Source organism: Protopterus annectens, chromosome 6.part0 (assembly GCF_019279795.1).
Source record: "Protopterus annectens isolate FY-2018-M chromosome 6.part0, PAN1.0, whole genome shotgun sequence".
In the NCBI taxonomy this organism is placed as follows: Eukaryota; Metazoa; Chordata; order Ceratodontiformes; family Protopteridae; genus Protopterus; species Protopterus annectens.
In genome coordinates this window covers 325,346,571-325,358,139 of record NC_056737.1, presented here as the reverse complement: position 1 = coordinate 325,358,139, position 11,569 = coordinate 325,346,571, and positions in this window count along the sequence as shown.

The following is an 11,569-nucleotide window of genomic DNA, read 5'->3' as shown; positions in this document are numbered from 1 at the left end:
ACTGTCTGTTTATTTTAACTGTGGAGCTTTTCTCCCCGGGCCTCCGCTGAAAATGGACCTACGTCCAGTCGGACACTCCCAGTCAACAAATGTAAATAAATAAATAAATAATAAATAAATAATTTTGAGGTGTTACAAATGTCTGGACAGGCATATACCAAAAGGAGGGTTACTGTTAGTAACAGCCTGCATTTAATTGCTGGAACCTGTGTTCTGAGAGACTGCCTTCCAGACTATCTGCAAATAAACAGAGCTGAGTATTTTTTTTTTGGTTATAGAGTTTGTTAATTGTTGCTTAGATCTCTGTTGAAACTGTTGTCTCCCTGTTCTGAGAGACTGATCTGCAAATATACAGAACTGAGTATATTTTTTTGGTTTTAGAGTTTGTACTGTTAGTTGTTGCTTAGATCTCTGTTGAAACTGTTTTGTCTCACCCACCCTTCCTACTTTTGGTTTGTAGTTTAAATTTGGTGGCTTTTGCAGTTGCCCGCCCCACTGTAGATTTGATCTGGGGCACTCCCCCAGTCTCATCTCTTTACCACATTCTACCTAATAAACTCTTTCTGCACTTGCTTTTACTCCTTTTTAATTTAATTGCATTTTTTAAACTGTGTTTGGTCTAATATTGCTACATACTCAAGTGTGCTAGCTTGCACTGCATGTGAATTGTTTTTACTACTGTTTTTGCTACTTTTCTGTAAAAAAAAAAAAAAAACTGTAAGCCTGTTTCCTACCTTTCCTGTAACTAGTGTTCCAGATACAGATTTGCTGTATCCAGGACTGTATGTAAGCCCCCCAAGCCTTTCTGTGTTGGAGGGAAGCCTTCTAGCTTATCAGTGGGAGTGGTAAGCACTAGGTAACCTGTCTACCACATAAGGAGTGGTTCTGGCCCAGAAATTGTAGTTATTGGCCGTTTGCACAATCTCTTCCATCTCTCTCAACTTTCTGATTTGAAAGCCTGCATTTGCACTTGTTTCTGTCCTGTAACTCGTCTAGTGCAGATACAGATTCTTAGTTTTAGCACTTAAATTTGCTTATTCATGCTCAGCACTTGTTCAGAACTTGTAAGTACTAAATAAGCTACTAATTACTATAGCACTCAATCTTCCTCATTACCTAGAGGAAAACAGTTTTTGTACTTACTTTTTTCACTTGCTTAGAGAAAAACAGCTCTTGTATTCACTTTCCTCACTTATCTAGAGGAAAATAGTTTTTTATTCAGACATGTCCAAGGGCCAGCTCCCAGTGTTTTCTCCTGTCTATCTGATGAATCTGGGCATCTTGAGCAATGTAGAAATTACCTCATGTACACAGACAACCCTCTCCTCCTACCACTCAACACTAGAACCTGTGAGAGATGCACTTATCTAGAGAGGTAAAGCTCTCTCCAACCAAGACTGAACTTGACAGTCATGAGGAGAAGGTAAACATTTGCACCACACCACACTCATCATATAGTCTCACTAAATCTACGCCACCAAAATCCACACATAGTAACACAAAAACATTTGCGGAGGCTCTCAATAATAATCTGTCTAAGCAACAGAGACCTCCAAAGCAGAAACGCAAGCAACCTCCATCCCCCAACACAACCCAAATGGCACTTAGCCCACAGACTCAGTGTGCCACTCAACCACAGCCAATAAGGCAAAACAACGTACCCAACACACTAGTCATATGCAACTCTATAGTTAGGCACACTGATGTCCCACTCAACAGGCTCCGCCACATAACCCATGCACTCAGGTCACTCCACAACAAGTACAAATATGACTCTGTCATTGCCATGTTGGTGTGAATGACCTGAGATGTACCTCCCTGGACTAGATGAAAAGAGACATGGAAGAGCTCTCCAATCTTGTAGACCAGGCAGGTATAATCCTAGCCCTGAGTAGCATTCTGCCATCACCCCGAATAATACCGTAGTACAAGGACAAAATGATTGATTTCAAGAATTGGCTAAGCTTCTGGTGTCATTCTAAGGGGATCCAGTATCTGTCTGCTTGGGATGACATGGTCGACAGACCACGATGTTTTGCCACAGATGGCCTGCACTTGTCGCCCCTGGGATTCCGGATACTGGCTAAGGCTCTTGCTGCCCCTATAGTGCCTTTTTTAGGCAAGGTTCAAATAACAAATTCACTACCATAACAGGAACAGGCAAGCAAAAACTGAGGGTAGTGTTACTCAGTGCTAGAAGTCTAAATCTCAAAATGCACTCATTTGAGGCACTCCTTAAAATGGAGAACGTAGATATCTGTGCAGTGACTGAGACCTGGTTCAAGGCTCCAGAGAGCACCCCTGCACTACCAGGCTATAACTCATACCACACTTTTCGGCCATGTAACCTGGACTAAAACACCAAAGGCGAAGGTGTGTCCATATTCATCAAGGATATCCACACCTCCAGGCTAGTTGCTCAGCATAATGTATCCGAGGTTATCCAAGTGCAACTAACTCTGGGCAAAACTGCAATCCAAATTGTAGCTTGCTACAGATCCTCCACCATGCCCCAGGATTCCCACTCCTCTTTTCTTGATGTACTGGAAAATATTAGGGTTCAACCAAACACCCTAATAATGGGCAACTTCAACTACCTCACCATTAACTGGGAAAACTACTCGTGTGCCAACTCCTTAGCTCAATGCTTTCTGGAATTCATAAACTCCAATGCCCTGGATCAACTTATCCACACCCCCACCAGGGGCAACAATATCCTAGACCTAATCATTACCAACATGAGTGACTGGTGTTCCACACCTGAAGTCAACTCCTCGTTGGTCCGATCCTACCATAAGCTAATCACCTTGATATCCATATCCCTCCCCCAACCCCCCATTAAGGAAACCACGGTAAAAAAATTCTCCAAAGCCAACATCATGCTTCTTAAGACAGAAGTGGTGAACTTCATGACACCTATGCAGATGGACAATACAGTTACAACTGCTAAATCCTACACAAATGCACTCTATAAGCACTTACACGAGTGCATGGATCATGCTATCCCAAACAGAACCAAGACACTATCCCCCAAAAAAAGGAAGCCAATCTGGTGGTCCCCTGCCATAAATAAACTGTACAACAGAAGGAAGAAACTGTTGCAAAAGGGAGTAAAATCCCATGAGTGGAGGAGCTCCCTGGTCAGCCTCAGTAAGAAGCTGAGATCCCTTATAAGATCCTCCGAAGCTAGCTATGAAAATAAAATTGCCACTAATTCTAAGGACAACCACAAAGCATTCTATAGCTATGTCAAAAATCTCAATGGCAACACCCAGATCTGCTCTGAGTTACAGCACAAAGGTGCGAAAATTACAGAACCAACTGATATTGCCAACATCCTGGCAGATAGGTTCAGTGCTAACTTTACCCCCCCTCACCCCCTAAAGGGCCCATATCTATACAGGAAGAATGCAGAGTCCCTGTAATCACAACTATGCAGGTAAAAGCTGCACTCTCTAAAGCCAAAAACACAGCATCCATGGGACCGGACAACATCCCAGGCTGCGTTTTACATGAACTTCAGAACGAACTGTCTCCCCAGTTAAGCACCATGTTCAATAATAGTATCACATCAGGCTTTGTTTCTACTGACTGTCGCACAGCAACAGTTATCCATCTCAACAAAGGGGGAGCCACCACTGATCCCGGGAACTATCAATCTATTAGCCTGATGAGCCTGGTCTGCAAGGCCATGGAACTTATCATCATGGAACTCATAAACAAAAACATTGGTGACCTCCAAACTCTGGATCCCTCCCAGTTCGGGTTTGTGAAAGGCAGATCATGCCTCCTGAACCTGATCGACTTCTTTGAGGCAGTCACCAAAGCCGTTGATGAAGGTAAGGTGGTTCACACAGCCTATCTTGACCTCGCCAAGGCTTTCAACACTATACCCCATTCTAGAATTATAGCTAAACTCACTAAACTAGGTATAAATCCCTACGTCACAAGGTGGGTTGCCAACTGGCTCACTGACAGAACCCACACTGTAAAAGTTGCAGACTCCAAATCTGACCTCAAAGCAGTAACAAGTGGAGTACCACAGGGTTCCATCCTGGGACCTCTCCTGTTTGGTATTTACTTCTCTGAAGTACAGGCTAACACAGAAGGCCTCTGGCTAATGAAGTTCACAGATGACTGCAAACTAGGGGCCACAGTCAAGTCCCCAAATGATGTGGACATCCTACAGAAGGGCCTCGCTGAGACAGATGCCTGGTGTCAGAGCCATGGCCTCAAGCTCAGTGCCAAAAAGTGCAGTGTCATCCCCTTTGGTAAAAACTCTGTACCCATGAACTACCACATAGGCAGCAATCTACTTAACACCAAATGTGTGATAACAGACCTTGGGACCCAGGTGGACAGTAGTCTCTCCTTTGATAGTCACATCGCCACAGTAGTCAGGAAGTCCTTCTACATGGCACACCTCATCATAAAAGGGTTGTCATCCAGGAAAAAAGAGGTCATTGTTCCCCTCTACTCGACACTCATTAGACACATTATAGAGTACAACGCCCCTTTTGAAATGTACCTCACAAGACATCTGCAGCAGCTGGAAAGGCCACAGAAGTACCTCACAAAGAGGATTACTGGCCTCAAACAAATGCCCTACACTGACCACCTCAAAAAACTCCAGCTTTACTCTGTAACATATCGCCTACTCCGAGGTGATCTCTGCCTAACATATAAAGCTATGTCAAACCCAGAGCTGCTGGACATGCTACACCTAAAGAAATCCCAATTCCTCCGAGCTACATGCTCTAGGGACCTAAACCTTGTCACCACAATAAACAGGACATGCTGGAGGGATAGATTCATGTCCCAGAGACTTCCCATACTCTGGAACAGGCTACCCAACTATGTCAAGCAAAGTTCTTCATTAGCACTCTTCAAGAAAAATATTGATGAGTGGATGGGAAATAGGAAATACACCACGGGATCACTTCTGTGTTGCTGCTTGACAGTGGCATAGGAAAATAACTTTCTTGGGTGGGCGTAAGCCAGGGAACCTTGTTGGCTAGGCTTACGTAGGCCCTTGGGTTGATAGCCTAGTACCTACCTGTGAACCTATCAAGGAGAATTATACTTATGTACTAAGTACAGTGGAATGATTATGTCCCTGGACCTGACCACCATACCTTTAGATATAGGCTGTGAGATGAAAAAGGACTTCCTGACAAATAGTGGATATGTGGTGAGCAAAGGACAGTTTATTGCTGACATAAATTCAGACACCCAACTACAGGGTCAGTTTTTAGGGGTGTATTGTCAGTGTGATAGTTACAAGTAGAGTCATGCTTTCTAAAGGATGTGATTATGCACTTCTTAGCATTTAATTTTAGGCCATGGTTTTGGCACAGACTATTAGTTTGGAGTCAGCCTTCTTGTAGGAATTTGGTGTCCTCTGAGTGTTTATGATGGCACCAAATTTACAATAATCTGAAAACTTGGCCAGCCACAAAGCCCTATCATTAACTATGATGTCAGAAAATGCCAAAGAGGAGTGGGCACAAGGACTGAACCAAGAGTACTCTGCTAGTGGCATGTCTTTTGGAGGAGGCAGACCCACCCACCCTTACTTCCTGAGTTCTGTTTGTGAACTATTGCTATTTAATAAGATACATAGGTGTTAACATTTAGATGAGAGAGTTTATCTATGATACCAAAGCGTGGGAAGGAATTAAATGCCTTTGAGAAGTCTAGCTATGCAGTGTGCACTGATCTGCCTCATCCATTGCTTCAGTAACTTTTTCAAAGAAGTTGAACATATTAAGTAGGCAGGACCTGCCCTTAAGGAATCTGAAGTGGGCTGTGTCAAGAGTATGTAGATTACCTAAATCCTTATGTATTAGGTCTATAATGATCCTTTCCATAGCCTTAGAGATGAGACTAGTGAGACTTATGCAACTATAATTACCCGGATCTGTTGCAACCCCGCCTTTCTGCAAGAGAATGACTGTTGCCATCCTCCATTCATACAGCACAAAGCTTGTTATGAGGTTGATATTGAATATCCTCTATAAGACGTCTGACAAGCCATGTTTTAGGCTGACTAGTAGGCAGCCTGCGTCTATATTATCTTATCAAAGTTTCAGAATATCGAATCTGATATGGTCGACACTATATCATCGAATTCTGAAACATTGAAATATAAAAAAAAATGCCTAAAAACAAAAATAAATAACTTACCTTTGCAAGCAGGGGGGGCAAGGGCCCCTGCACCCCCCCCATGTGAGGGGCTACACCCCCAAAACCCCCTACTTAAATATACCAACTCCGAGACCACACTACAATGAACTAAATGGAAATCTCGCCTTATGGAGATTTCCGTTTAAATGTTCAATGTTTTTTGCTTTCGCTAATCTGGTGCCGACAATATCAGCTTCGATTTTGTCGGTCTTCGACAACGTGAAGTAGACCCGGCAGCCTGGTATGTTATCAGACCCCACAGATGTAGTGTTCCCGGCTTTAGTGCCTTGATAACTTGATCATGGAAAATCTAAAGACTGGGGTGTAGTTGTATGAATCTGATCTGAAAATATTGGAAGGGAGAAGTGGATGAAGCTCAAACTGAATTTGTCTACTATTAGACTGGTTATGTCCTCTGGGAGCATGTGGTATCATTTAGTATTAGCTCTACATAGCACCAGGCATCGTTTGTGAGATTCTTAATATTAAAATAAATATTTTCTCCTACTCATTTTTGCCAAGTGCCATGGGATCTTTTATGTTCAACTAAGGAACCACCTGCTCATTTATTAGTATATTAAAGTAATACTTAAAATCCATCCAGACTTGGGACAGACTTCATTTCCTTCAGATAACATATGGTACAGCTCCCAGTGAGTTGAGGTCTGCCCAAGTCTAAATGGGAAGGTATTTTGTGGTTTTCCACCTAAGGAAAATGCACTTTTGGAATATATGTCCATGCTGTTTCTTCATGGAAGTAATGAACATTCCAGCATATAGCTGTGAGTGATAAGTTCAGAGAGCACCATCATGAAGAGGGCATGGCTTGGGGAGCAGTTTGGAAGGGAGTGGCCAGACAGCATTGTGTTGATGTGGGTGTGGCTTGGTGGGGAAAGTAGTTTGAGAGTAGTGAGTACAAATTTGAAAATGCTGGCTGCACCCCTGGTTGATGAATAGGTGTTCGCTAAAAATACATTTTGGCAAACTAATATAGACCCCAGAAACTTAGTACAACAACTCAGGCAAGAGAAAGTAGAAGCTTAGGAAGCCTGTAACAAGCAAGAGAACAAGTCATCCTGTAGAAATATTAGAAATATTTCAGAAATTCTATGAAAGTCTATATAAAGCACAGAAATCTGGAAATCAAGAAAAGGTACAATTGGAAATGTTTATGGAAGAATTTAATATGCTAAGGCAAGCAGTGGACAAGGCTCGATTATTAAGAGTTAGGATAGGAGGAGATGACATAAAAATGAGGACATATAACCAATCTATAGGAAAGTCTCCAGGAGTAAATGGTATTCCTGTGGAAGTTTGGAAGCTAGGAGTGAAAAAAAATGATAAAGATCTGGAAGGGTTTGTTTAACAGTATTTTAAGAGGAGGAGAAGTACCAGCATTCTGTAAGAAAACAATGTTATCTGTAATACCTAAAGAGGGTATAGATCCATCAGATCCAGCTTCATACAGGTCCATTTCAATACTAAACTGTGATTATAAATTGTTTATGTCTATAATGGCTAAGAGAATGGTGAAAGTGATGTCAAAATTGATAGATATGGATCAGTGTGGTTTTGTGGAGGGGAGGTAAACATTCAACAACATTAACAGAACATTGATGAATGTAAGAAAATACCACTGTTGTTGGTGGATCTTGATACAGAGAAATAATTTGACAGAGTAAGCTGGGACTTCATGAGCAGGGCAATGGAAGCATTTGCATTCCCTGATAAAATTATAAGGTTGATTAGGAGGATATATGAGGGATTGGAGGCAAACATTAAAGTGGGTGGGTTCTTCTTTGATAATTTCAACTTGAGCAGAGGAATGAGGCAAGGGTGTCCTCTTTACCCTGTTATTTGCATTATATTTAGAACTGTTGACAAAGAAAATAAGGTACTCAGAAATGCAAGGATATAATTGGTATGGTAGTCAAGAAAAGCTGGTTCTATTCGCAGATGATACTATTTTATACCTAATAAAACCAGAAAAGGATATTACAATGTTGTGGAACAGTTTGAGACAGTTTCAGATCTTTTCAGGATACAAAATTAATGAAGCTAAAACAAAGGCAATAGCATTAAATGATGTACTCACACATCACTTGGTTTGCAATATCCATATTTATGAGGACATGATAAAATGAAGTATGGATTAAAAATGATTCCGGTGAGGCAGCTAAGGATATATGGGAATAGACTAAACAAAAGATATTACAAAAACTATGAAATCTGAATTTGAAATTTGAAGCTCTGTTATATGGATATAGATAGTAAGAGACAAGCAGTTAAAATGTTTTAGTCCCTTTAATCTTATTCACAGGACAGACATATTTTTATCAACCAGAGGATAAGTTGTGGATAGCAATTAAAGAGCTGAATGATTTTATTCGGGAGGGGAAGATGGTAAGAGTGAAGTGGGATAAACTGATTCTTCCAATAGAAAATGGTGGACAGGGATTACCCAGTTTGAAGGGAGTATTTCAGAGCTACACAGTTAAGGTTCCTATGTATTGTACAAGCAGAAACCTATAATTCAACGTGGAAAGGGATGATAAAACAGGGGGGAAGCCCAAGAAGCTCAAGAAACAAGGAGTGACTGGGATTTTGGATGCAGACCTTTAAGGAGAATAACAATAATCATATAGAATATTACCCAACTTTACTGGGTATTGCAAAGGTTAAACCAGAAAGTTGCTCGCTCATACAGACTGAGCCATGCCCCCCCCCAGTTTAGTCTTCATATCTGCCTATACCCAGTCCAATTGTTTTTATGGTTTTTACTATATAACCTGCCTAAGTTTAAGTATTTATCTGTGTGAAAAGTACATTTTTTTGTGATACTCCTGGCCTTACTTAGCTAGTTGTAGAACTTTGCACCTTAATGGCATCTGTTACAGTTGCTATGCATATTGTAAAGAGATTTTAATGGTTAAGATGAGTAGAGCATGATATCTGAAGCATATGTGTTGTTTTATCTATACTCTCTGCTGCCTTACCAGTTATATGTGCATGTTCCTTAATAGCTGATTAACCTGTTAACCTCTGTTTGATTATATCTATATTTGAATTACAATTATCTCCTCTCATTACTTTCTCCAGTTTTTCTGCCTCTATACCTAATCTGCTTTATCTACTGGCCCTGTCCTCCTGGACAACCAAGAACAGTCACATACTCTATTTATTCCCAGATTGACTTACTCCCCCCAACAGGAAAGTCCTACCTTCTCCCTGAAGTGACAGGAAAGAAACTAAAGAAAGTATGTTACATGGAATTAATTCTACTTTATTTTGAATGTAAAGTTGCTCTATCACTTACTAGGAGCTAGTATAGGACCTGGCCTGAGAAGCCTGCAGCCAAAGCCCCCATACCTACTTCATCCCATTTCATCCTTTCCTTATACCTTTCTACCTCCTACAGTGATTCTTCACTCCACATAATTAATTTGGCCACTAGATGGTAGTCTTTACCCACCCATAACCTATCTTCCTCACACAGTCTCTTTCACCACAACTAGTCCTTTCACATGCTTTTCTCTAACTGCTTGTAATAGTTCTGCCTACCTCTGACTTTCACCCCACTCCCCTCAACACAGTCCCTAAGCACCCCCTAATTACCACCCTCTGCCCTTACCTTCACTATACTGATAGTTTTCACACTGTCTGCCCTGCTGCCTTTCTTTCCTTGGGTCTACCCACTCCGTTCGCCCTGCAGGCTCACTCCGCTCCCCTACCCTACCCCCAATTACCACCACCCCCAGTAGCCCTTAACTTATACTTCCTAAACCACACCCTCTCTCCCATCCTACCAGTCAATTGCTCCAACCACCTACTCCACTTAGCTACACCACTCCTCTTCCAACTCTCTCAATTGTCTCTACTTAAAGTGCTTTCCCATACCTTACAGCATTGCAGATCCCTCTCCTTAAAGTCTCTCCCACACTTACTATTTCTTTTATTATCTTATCCCCATCTAACCTTCATTGTATTTTTATAGATATCCACAACAAAATGCAGACTACAACTAAAGTTATCCTAACCAACTTAATACTCATAGCCACACTTATACCTGCCCTCACCTCAGCCTATCTCCTAACCTGTTTTTAAAAGGTGAATTACTACCACCTTAACTACTCTCCAAAACAAACAGCCATTCACAATATTTCCCTCACCATATTCACATAAACATTAACTACACTCCCTGCTACCTGCTAGCTAAGTTCCATCGACTCACACACATTAAGTACTATAACCACTTAGTAAGGAAAGTGAAATATCAAACTAGCTATATATATAACCCAGTTTCTAGGCTAAAGAACCCCACCTTAAAAGATGGTGACATCCACCCATATCCCGGCCCAACCAATGCCTCCACAGTAAATATTCACTGCACCACACCCTCAACCCTTCCAACTCAGACCAGACTCTCCACCTCTTTACTAACAGGACATCTCAATATCTGCAGTATTAACAAAGTAGCCCATCTCCATGCCCTCCTTGATATTCATTACTTTGACATATTTTGCCTTACAGAAATGTGGTTAAAACCTGGAACTAAGGATAACAAAATAATCCCCCCAGGCTATAACATATTGAGAAAAGACCGCTTAAAATGTAAGGGTGGGGGAGTAGCACTCCTATTTAAAAATGGCCTACAGATCTCCTCTATAATTTATAACCTACCTCAGGACAGTAAGGCTGAAGTCCTCATCTCCAGACTTCAACTCAACCCTAGCAAATCCCTTTACATCATCTGTATCTACCTACCCCCCAGCAATAACAGCAATACAATAGAAGATATTCTAAGCTGGGTGTCCTCAACTTACCCACAAGAAACAATAATACTAGGTGACTTCAATACTGACTGGAAACTGTCAATACTAAAAACCCTTCCTCACATATTAATCTTCATGGCTTTAGTCAAACAATCACCTCCACAACCAGAATTAACAAACCAACCAAAAAAGAGAGCACCTTAGACTGGATACTTATTAATAAACATCCACAAACATATAATGTAGGAACACTACCTGATGATGTAAGTGATCATACTCTGACTTACATTATAAGGCAAAAGAATGATATTTCTAACACCCCTACTTATAGGATCTCACAAACCAAGAAACACTTTAACCCTGTACTATTCCAAAATGAACTAAATGCCTGTGACTGGAATCCTCTAAAAATTCTCCCACTTGAAGAGGCTGTTAAATATTTTAACTATAAATTTTTAGCAATCCTCAATGAGCACGCACCTAAACAATCTATTAGAATGAAGTCCAAACCAACCCCCTGGCTTTCAAAAGAAACCAGACAGAAAATTCTGCTTAGGAACAAATCATGGACTAAGTGGAGAGCTAACAGAACTACCCCTGAACAACAAACT